Raw genomic sequence first — 7,500 nt, forward strand, 5'->3', positions numbered from 1 at the left:
CTGAAGTGTGACAGGATATCCCCTCCTCTATTCTCCTCGTGTGTGTGTGTGTGTGTGTGTGTGTGTGTGTGTGTGTGTTTGCTTGCACCAGAGTTTATCTGCAAGATGCATCTCCTTTTCCCAGGAAACATGCAGACTCACCGGGCATCGTTTTAACGACGTAGTCGAACGGGACGCTCGTCTCTCTCTCTCTCTCTCTCTCTCTCTTTCTCTCTCTCTCTCTCTCTCTCTCTCTCTCTCTGTGTCTCTCTGTGATTTATAAGAATGGAATGCATTATTTGTGTACGGAGATCCGAGGTCACTCAGCGCTGAGTAATCTACCTCACCGAACGCTGACCTGTAAGTAGATTTACGCCGTCTTTATCACTGAGAGAGAGAGAGAGAGAGAGAGACCTGAGGAAAATGTTACTGCGCATGTTTGTCTTATAAAAAATGAACACTCTGATCTGATTTAAAGGTCATGTCGTGTGTGTGAGAGAGCGAGCGAGAGAGAGAGAGAGAAATTTCTGTATACATTGTTGATTTGTTGATGATGATGATGATGATCAAGGTTATGAGATGTGTAGTAAAACGTCACTGGGTTGTGAGGTGTTTAAAGGAAACAGGAAGTTTTGTGAGTGATGGAACTCTCATACTTTAAGCTGCTTTCACAGCATCCCAGGCTTTTCTCCGGGAATTATCTACCTGTCTGTCTTTCAAGCTCTCGCTCTCTCTCTCTCTTTCTCTCGCTCTCTCTCACTCTTTCTCTCGCTCTCTCTCTTTCTGTAAGTATGTGCGTGTGTGCGTTTGTTCGTTCTCTGTTGTGTAAAATATCAGTAAGGTTTGAAATGTAAACACACTCAATTGATTTTGCATCTCAGCGGCGTGCGCGTGTTTTGTTTTTCCCCTGGACGCAGAAACCCCAGGGTTACCGTCCGATCGTAACGACGTGCTTTACGTGACAACGCAGATCGAATACAGTAAACATTCAGATCAGTTAAAAATCTATCAGTAGAACTGCAAGAAGCAATGTTTGGGTCCAAGCACTGTTTGCAGACAGCAAGCCTAAATGACTCGATACACGTCACGGGTCACGGGAATGTCTTCATACCGCGTTAACGACACGTTTTGCTATTTCTACCATGTTTACAGAAAATATTCATTTCATTCCAACAGGAATAGATATTAGATATTAATATTAGATAAAAACTTTATTACTCTCTGAAATATTGCTGTCTCTTATTGTATACACAGCGCTATAAGTTAGAGACTTTTATTTGCTTGTTTGTATATTTGTTTGTATTTAATTCAGAAATTCCGTACAAAGGTTATGGTTCACCGTCAGAACAGCCGAAGTAGCTTAATAACTTTCATGTGACTTCTTTGCTGTTTATTTTAGATAAAAATAAATTCCTCGCAAACAGGAAACGCCCGTTTTGTGCCGTGTCACTGCATGTGGCAGCTTCCGTTACTGTATAATCAGCAGTTTACGGACAAACTGCATCAAACATTTGCATCTCTCACTCACACACACACAAACACACAAACACACACACACACACACACAAAACACGGCTGTAGATAAATATCTAGTAGCAGGAAGTCAGAAATTTCAGGAGCTCCAAACTCTGAAAATTTTTACATTTTTTTAAAATATATAAAACGTTATTTTACACATTTAAACAACGAGCTTCGTGTCCTAACGTGTGTGTTTTTCAGTTAAGGAGCTTCTGGCTTTGAAAACGTTCTGGCTTAGAACTCTCCATCTGGACAACATGGCGAGTGTTTGTTTGTTCCTGTGCGCGAGAGGATGCGATGTCATTTCCTGTTCGCCGAAACAATGAGAAGGGGTCAGCACTCAGACCGTGGAGCCTTTCAACAGAAGAGAAACCTGCATTAAAGTTTTCTTAATCTGCATCAGCTTTGCAGAGTTGTGTAGGAGTGTGTGTAGGAGTGTGTGTCGGTGTGTGTGTAGGAGTGTGTGTCGGTGTGTGTTGGGGTCTGGCAAGATTACATTAGCATTATCAATAATTGATTGGTATTGCAGGTAGAATATCTGCACTCAGCTGCCTTATGTTCCCCTCAGGCTCAAACTCCCAGACTAACACGCACACACACACACACACACACACACACACACACACTTCAACTGTTTCACATTTCACACCTTTCACACCGCAGCACTTTTCTTCTCTGCGAAGCCCATGAGGACGTAAATAAATTCTGGAGTAAAACAAAAAAAAAAGCAGAGCCCCGGTCAGAGCTGAAAGTTTTGTCCATCAGGTTTCCATGCCGACCTGGAAAGTTATTCTGGGACACGGGTTCGTCTTTGTGCAGCAGCGTTCGGGTAAAACTAGGCTTGGTGCGATATTGATTTTTCCCCACCATTAAATAAATAAATAAATAAATCTTTCAGCCATCCCAAACAGATTGAAAAACAAATGTACAAAATAAAACCCCATCAACCAGCGTTGTCAAAAGTTTAGCAAATGAACTATTTGGATGTTACCATGGCAACAAATTTGTCTCCTGCCAAGAGTGAAGTCCTCACAGGTGAGACCTGAGAGATGTGTAATCATTTCCATCTCCTGATCAAGCTCCTTTACAGGGCGTACAAAAACACATCTCCTGGGTACGTGACATCTCAGATGCATTCGATCGGCTGGCGTCGTTCTGATTGACAGGGCAGAGAGAAGAAGAGAGACTTATAGCCCCTCCCATACAGACATGCTCTTCTTTTGTGTCACTTCAATTACTGCTTCAATTACACACGTTAAATAGATGTACTCGACCATCTGTTACGGGTTGTATTTATTTTTATATGTTGATAGTCGCATTTTAATGCCGTAGAACATCTAAGTAAGTTCCTGTGATCGCTCACGTTATAGCAGCTATGAACATTTTATTTCTCTCATCTTTTTTCTTCTCTGTTTGGAAAACTTACATCTGGCTGTTGCAAAGTGCTCACACTGGAGACTCCTTCCACAAATGCTTAACACGCTTGTGTTACCATAGAAACAACAACGTATCAGATCAGAATCCAGATATCGCCAGCGCCGTGGTGTGAATTCAAATCCGCGTCACTACGTACCGCTTGAACAGAAAGCTTCAGTGTCGTTTGAGAATCCGTCGCTCAAACACAGAGACTCTACAGTGCAAGATCAAGGTTCTGAGTTTTAAAAGGACTCCCACTCCTGACCTTTGACCCCCAGAGCTGAATCGCGCTTTCAGCTCAGGTGTCCGTTTAACATGTAAATACACTCTGCGTCCTGGTCGCGTGAAGAGCCTCGTTGTTCAGGGATCTGTGTGCAAGCAGAACCTCAGATTTCACCAGATGTCTGTTTTCCTTTTTCCTCTTTTTCTTACAAACAGACTGTTTTGTTCCTCTCTGCGTGTTCGATTTGATGTTCGGAGAAAACGCAGCAGCTCCACAGTTCCGTCGGTGTGCTTTGTGGAGATTACGGTCAGTTTGACGAACGACGGCGGATTCAGTGTTCCCGCTTGGAACCTTTTCAAGTCGCACTTGTTTATCTGCTACGAACAGCAAATCACGTTGCTTTCGGTTTGGACCCGGATCAGAGGGATCGAGGTTCAGATCCATCATCCGAGACGTTTTACTTTCCACACGTGTGCTTTATAGTCGGTCCAGGTGATACTACGAATAAATCCATTCAACATAATGTAAAATATTTTTCCAAAGAGTTTCTATATAATCTGTGACCTTCTGGCAGATGGTTCCAGATTTGGGCAGCAGAGAAGCTAAACAAGAGCCTCCATTCGTAATTTCAACCCTAGGTGCTTCTGGCAGGTGGTACATCCAGAGAAACCTGATCCAACCTGCTGAGCTCTAGCATCTGGTACTTTTATAGATTGCAAAATGATGAAGATGAGGATGGTCAGATCTGTGATCCTCCATCACTTTGAAATACTTTGTAGATGATTCTGGCTCCTTAAAGTTCGAACATACATGGTTTGAACATACTAGGTGCTAAATACTTAAAGATGGCCAAATCTGAGAACTTCCTATAACTTCCAGGCCTGGTTCTATATTTGAGTACTTTAAAGATCTTCTGAATGTTGCCTCCAGTTTTGGGTGACACGGAAGTTTAAACCAAAGCCTTCTTGCTTAGAGTCGACTTTAGGTGCTTAAAGATGGACGAATCTGAGATGATCTTGCAGTCGATTTGAGCAGCATCGAAACTAGACAAGCTACTATTCTTGGTTCTATATCTATCTAGAGACTTTGAAAGGCTAGAAACGAGATCTTCTGGTATTTGCTTTCACATAGAAGCTAAATTCAAGCGCTATCACGGTTTTAACTAGGAGAACTTAAAGATGATGAAATCTGAGAGCTCTCAGTTGCTTTTACCTTCGGGTGTCATCGAAATAAAATTAGATTCACCACGCTCAATATTAGCTCCAGGTACTTTATACATGGACAAATCTGAGATCTTCTGGCAATTGGTTCCATCTTTGTCCAACATAGAAACTAAATCAAAGCCATTATACTTGGTTTCACCTCTGGGTATTAAAGATGCCTAATTCCGAGATCTTCTCAAACTTGGTTTTAGCTCCTGGTACTTTAAAGATGGCCAAATCTGAGATCATTTGGCAGCTGGTTCTAGCTTCTGGTATCATTGATGCTAAATTGAAGCCAATATGCTTAATACTTGCTCTAGGTACTTTTAAAGATGGCCAAGTCTGAGATCATCTGGCAGTTGAATCCAGCTTCAGGCAGCATAGATTCTAAATTAGAGCCACCTTGTTGGGGTTTGGATCTAGGCATCGTTGGCTGACTGGTCTGAAAGATCTGTATTGTTCAAGTAGATCTGTGTTTAATCTGTAAAACTCTGGAGGTTTGGAGGTATGCAGCAACCTTTCACCTTTCCTCCTCTGCCTTTTCCTTATTCGTCTGGAGGAGAGTCGAGCACGTCCGTCGTACGTTAGCGCCGACGCTAATCAGTCAGTCAGAGCTTCAGCGGCGATCGACGACTACGGAGAGCCGCTAAGCTCCTTATTCTTCATAGTGACTGTTCTAACTGGGAGCAGATGATCAAGCTGTCCTCGTTTGATCTTTGCCTTGATTTCCAGCACTGTTTTCTAACACACCCTTGTTGACTTCCTCTCTCCATTTCCCCACCTCAGGCAACCCCTGTTACTAGCTTTCATGCCAGTCCAGTGTTGGAATGAGGTTTGTTAACTGAGCCCCAGGAGACTCACGAGGTCGACAGCATAAACACTAAAGAGCAAGACGATGCCACGCACTCGGTTCAATCTCATCTCGTCTCACAAGAATTTCACGTTGTTTAAAAAAAGAAGATAAAGCACCGTCTCGTCTCTGCTCTCTCGCACCCCTGGGTGAAAAGCGTAAGCCTCCAGCACTGCTATTTTTCCCCTCATAGACCATATAAACTGGGTCATTCTGCTTCAGAGAGACCGAGAAGAAGCGACATGGAGCGCGATGCAGAGGAAGAGGAACTGGGGAGGGGTGTAAACAACAAAACAAACATTATAATAACATTAAATGCGGGCACCAATATTTTCTCTCTCTTTTAGTGTAGCCATTTAAATATGTTAAAGGTTTAAAAACAGTTAAAACACATTTCCTGGACTTTAAATTCCTTCAGCATGTAGACTAGGGCTGGGCGATATGGCTGAAATCTGTATCACGATATCAGTGTTTCATATCGGTCGATATCGATAATTATGGATATTTTTTATGACCCATTTAAAATAAGGACCAGGAAAAAAAATATACAGTAATACCTCGAGATACGAGTTTAATTCGTGACTTTGCTCGTATCTCAAATTGCTCATATCTCAAAGCAATTTTTCCCCATTTAAATTCAATTATTCCATTTAATGAAATCCCATTAATCCGTTCCAGCTCGCAAAATTCCACTCCAGTTGTTTTGTTTGTGTTTTGAATATGAAAATGTACAGCACCTGTATTTATAAATGACATATTGTATAAAAACCGACTAAAAACTGAAATGAATGACTTCCTGTTTATCGGCCGTCGTTTGACGTGTGCAGTGGAAAGGCGGCTTTAACCGAGTGAGACGCGGGAAGCTGAGGCAGGGAAACGGAGCGCACGTGGTTGTTGGGGATCTTCGTTTCGGCGGCGGCGGCTCAGATGCTCGTATCTCAAACATTTTCTCGTATCTCAAGCCAAAAATTTGGTCGAATCACAGCTCGTATTTAAAAAAATTCGTATGTCAAAGCACTCGTATCTCGAGGCATCACTGTATTACATTTTAAACATTTTTATTTTAAACTTAACCTTCCTCTGATCGTAATCCCTTCAGTTATTAAGACAGAAATGTCACCAACCAGGAAACCTCAAATAATTATAATGTAAACATAAGTCTAAAGTCACAATGAACACTTAACAATTATCTCTTAACATTTAAGGTGCAAAATGAAAGAAAATGTAAGAAATGCTTAATAAAGTGTAATAAAATAGTGCAAAGTGTTGAATATAAACATAGAGAAACCTGAGAATTTAGTGCAAGTTTAGTGCTATTGCATAATTTGCAGACGACATTAAGTCCTGTCTACGGTCAGACTTATAATATCCAAAAAACTGCCGTACTGGCACGCTCTTTTTTTTTTTTTTTTTTTTTTTTTTTCCTCTTTTATTTACAATTTCTTCTCTCGCTGCGGCTCATTTTCTGCTCATCAGTCGCCGGTTACTGAAGAGGAATTTAGCAGACCAGCACGAGACAACGATACGGTGCAACCAAACATGATACTGTTACATGATTGGCTGTTAGCGTGTCACTCCCTACGTTGCTAGGTTACCAGAGAGCAAGTGCTTTTGTTAATGCAACCAAACTTGCTTCGCAACCTCTGTTTTTTCCGACGAAGAATAAAAAATATCGAACGTTTTATCGAACACATTTTTTATTGATATCGATCACGTGTCTTATCGCGATACATATCGTTATTGTTTTATCGCCCAGCCTTAATTTAGAGTTAAAAACAGGATCGACAATAGTACTTGACGTGAGCGTTCATTTTTAATCGAGAATTTAAGCAGATATCCAAAAAAAATACCTGATTCCGTACACACCCGGATGATACGATCATTAATTTGCAGGTACAGGATAGGTACAGGGGTGAACAGAGCATGGTGGGTCTCACGGGACATGTTACCATCATAAAACAATTTACAAAAGATTTTGTAGTGTGAATGTTAAAGCATTGTGATGCCTTAGCAACCAAAAACCTTGGCCAAGCTGCGAAACAAGTAATCATAGCAAACAATATTATAAATATTATATTCTTAAGAATCTGAAAAGGTTCTTTATTTTCCACCAGAGAACCGTTACGTCCTCTAAATTCTGTCTAGATTATTTAAAGAACCTTTAAAGAACTCTTCTTCCAAAGAACGAAGTACAGCAGCTTGCTCCGCTCAGTGAGAGCGTATTTAGCTTTCTAACTGGATTCTGTTTAGAACCTCGTCTCGTAAAGTTTCGCGGCGGACGTCGGAGCTCGGCGCATACGGGCGACGTTCTC

The 7,500-nt window shown here is 41.5% G+C and overlaps 1 protein-coding gene across 9 annotated transcripts in view; it reads left to right on the forward strand.

Moving 5' to 3' along the window:
- The window catches only part of tjp1a (tight junction protein 1a), a 110,493-nt gene that overhangs the window by 68,328 nt on the left and 34,665 nt on the right, over positions 1-7,500 (forward strand). The window contains exon 1 of one of the 9 annotated variants that reach the window (XM_060859613.1): positions 233-339. The exons of the other annotated variants lie outside the window; for them this stretch is intronic. The gene's annotated coding sequence lies outside the window, so the exon portion shown is untranslated. Of the gene's footprint in view, positions 1-232; positions 340-7,500 lie in introns of those variants that run through there. 9 annotated transcript variants of the gene reach the window in all.

This window comes from Tachysurus vachellii, chromosome 23, assembly GCF_030014155.1.
Source record: "Tachysurus vachellii isolate PV-2020 chromosome 23, HZAU_Pvac_v1, whole genome shotgun sequence".
In the NCBI taxonomy this organism is placed as follows: Eukaryota; Metazoa; Chordata; class Actinopteri; order Siluriformes; family Bagridae; genus Tachysurus; species Tachysurus vachellii.